We start from the raw sequence: 3,094 nt of genomic DNA, 5'->3' as shown, positions 1-3,094 counted from the left end.
CCCCCGTGCCAGCACTTCCAGCTGGATGGAGTTGGTCTTGGCCATGAAGACAGGGGGGAAGTGGTAACATCACCAGGGCCCCGTGCCCATCAGCTACAGCTCTGCACCTGCCAGGGGTCATGAAACATCACACTATCCCGGTAGGGGGAGAATCTGGGACTTGTAGGCTGGGCTGGCTGTAATGATTGTCCCTGGGAGTATTCCTCCAGGTGGGGCCCTGTGGAGACCACAGGCAAGGAAGGGGGCCCCCTTTGGGCAACAGGCCACCTGGACACACAGTGGGAGGGGACAGGCAGACCCCAGGATGCCTGTGGTCCTTGTCAGGGTTCCAGCCTTACATTGCTCTAGCTTGGGGCCATCTGCCTGACCCTGTACCCAAGAATGAGGCTATTCCTTGGGGACTCTTGCCGAGGCCTGTTCTTGTCCCATGCCGTGTTGTTGTCGCTGAAGATGGCCCTCTGTTTGCTGTCTCTACAGACAGCCCATCTGCTATGGGAAAAGCTGTCATCCAGCGCTCAGGAGCCACACGCCCACTCTGAGGCACTCCAGGGGCCATCTGGATGCACTGCCTGTGCTGGAAGCAATACGCACAGTGGGACAGCATCCAGGAGAAGCTGCTCTGGACAAAGCAGGCACACCTCTGGGAGGCCTGGGTATACTGCCAGCAGGTCCTGGCCCAGGTTCACAGCTCATGCTATGACCAGGCCTTTGCCCTGGGGGAGGTGTGGGCCATGAGACTGGCCCTGCAGTAGCTGGTGGTGGAGATAAGGGAGGAGCAGCAGCTGGTCTGAGATAGGTATAAGGAGCTAAGGCAACTGTGGGCCTCCATCAACGCTGCTGTTCAGGCAGAGTGCAGCTCCTGGCCACCATCCCTGCCCTGGCCACTCCTGCCACTCTACCCCATCCTGTGCCAGCCCCAGCACAGGTGCCTGCCTCCCCCCACCACCATCAGGGCAGGGTTCATCTGGGAGCATTTTGCTTGGCTGGTGTTTCAGCTGGCACCCCAGCAGGGCCCATGGGCCTGCTGCAGCCAAATGGTGCTACTTCTGCCTCTCCACTTCCCAGTCCTGAGCCTAGCTGCAGTGGCTGCCCCTGAGGAGGAATGCTTGCCCTCTTTCCCAAAGTAGCCAGCTCCCTGGCTATGTTGGCATGGCCCCCGCACATGGGATGGTGGCATGCACAGCCAAGGCTGGGCTCAGGGCTGAGGGGCCCTGATTCCCTCCTCCCTGTGCCTCCTCCCCTGGTGTTTCCCCCATCCCTCAGGACACTCTCTCCCCCCCGCCCTGGTGCTTGTGTAAAGAGTTTTTGTTTCTGGGTTTGAATGGGTTTGTGCACAGAGAGGCTGGGTGGATGGTGGTGGGATTGTGGAGGGTCTCATGTGGGGTACTGGTGGCATGTTGAACTGTTGGTGTTGGGGAGAGGGAGGGGGAATAAAGTTGTTTTTGTTTTCACAACAGCCACACTGCCTATGTTATTGTAGTCCTGGCAGTGGTGGGGGATGGAGGCCTATGGGTGGGTGGCCTGGCACAGACGGTGAGAAGGCCAATGCCCTACTCAGGGGAGTGGGCCTGCAGATGGGCAGTGATGGCCTCATGGACTCTGGCTCCCAGGTGCTGCCATCAGACAGGGGTTGGTCCTGACCTGCAACAATCTTCCTGGCTGGCCAGTCAGCTGCTGATGTTTCTGTTGTTGGATGTGCTGTGATACATGACTGGATGCAGCCATGGGGCTGCAGGTCTGACGGGGAATATGCTGTAGCAGGTTGCAGCAGGCTTTAGCAAGGTGGCAGTGCCCGCTGCCAGACTGCTGCAGTGGGTAAAGAGTGCAGGGGGCATTCTAGGTCAGGGCTGCTGTGGCAGTCCAGCTGGCACAGGGGGCTAGTGTTCCCAGACTGCAGCTGGCCAGACCTGAGAAGCTCCTGAGGGCAAGTAGCTGCTCACCAGGCCACCAATTTATACTTCCAGGGCTAGCACAGGTGCTGGCCCCAGCCTTCAGCTTCCCCTGGCTGAAGAGCTGGTAGGAGCTGGGCAAGGGCAGTTTGCCCAAAGCAGCACAATTTGTCCCATGACAAAGCACATGTTCAGGTGTGTGTGGGGAGGCACACAACTGTCAGCACAAATTTGTGCCAGTACTATTTGTGCTGCTATACATGCATGCCCCTGCATGTACAGATGCAGTTGGCTGATGGAGGTGGCTGATTGATGTGGTTTGAGATTTAAAAAGTGGTGATGGTTATGGTTAGTAGTCCCCTGGGACTGAAAGATGGACATCTCATAAAATGAGCAAGGTAGAGAGAGGTTTGACGAGGAGGGATCAAAGGAAGGGCAAAGAGCAAACTCCGAACAGGAGGGAAACAAGAAGAAGTAACTGACTAGTGGAACATAAGAGGGCAGTTAAAACAGAAGGGGCAAATCCCAAAAGAAGGAAGTAGAAAAGTGGCAGGAGGCAGTTGGATGAGTTGGACATCTCTGATTTAAAGCAATCAAAATTCATCACTGAAGACCACAGAAGTGCTCTTTTGAGATCATTTATTCTTTTGAATAAGAAAAAAAATCTCTCTTTGATCTGTTAATGTTTTCCATACCAACTTGGATTTACGCCTCTCTATAAGGAGATCTTTCCTTAAGTCTATCTTAAAACCTCCTTGATTGTGTATGTGTGTGGATCAATATTAAAGGGAATTGTGTATGCATGTTTACTCTCCTTACTGGATTACGCTGAAAATCCGACTGATACCAAAAAGAATCATACATGTTGGCTGAAGAATTTAGCTGCCACATAAGCACAGTGGCTCCAAATAGCTCAGTTCAATATATTGGAGTTATCCTCTTGTCAGGATCTCATAATTTATAGTAAATCAAAAGCATCACAAAACACCCAGATATTTAAAAAATCATCAACAGTGCTTTTTCAAACTATGCCTTACACATTTACAAAGTACATACTTACCTACCACTCAAGGACAAGAAATCTATCACTGAGGTCAGTGTCTATCAAATGAAATGACCAACTCCTCCACCAGAGTGAGGTCATTTATGTACACTTCATCTGACTAGAGCCTGGTCTCCTGTATCAGTATAGGCCAGTCAGAGCC

At 53.0% G+C, this 3,094-nt stretch overlaps 1 pseudogene; it reads left to right on the top strand.

The window, feature by feature from the left end:
* LOC112550236 overlaps nucleotides 1–1,127 on the top strand; it is a 1,492-nt pseudogene extending 365 nt beyond the window's left edge.
* Nucleotides 1,128–3,094: the final 1,967 nt, after the last annotated feature.

Source organism: Alligator sinensis, unplaced genomic scaffold, assembly GCF_000455745.1.
Source record: "Alligator sinensis unplaced genomic scaffold, ASM45574v1 scaffold1223_1, whole genome shotgun sequence".
Classification (NCBI taxonomy): Eukaryota; Metazoa; Chordata; order Crocodylia; family Alligatoridae; genus Alligator; species Alligator sinensis.
This window is presented reverse-complemented; position numbering and strand designations above follow the sequence as displayed.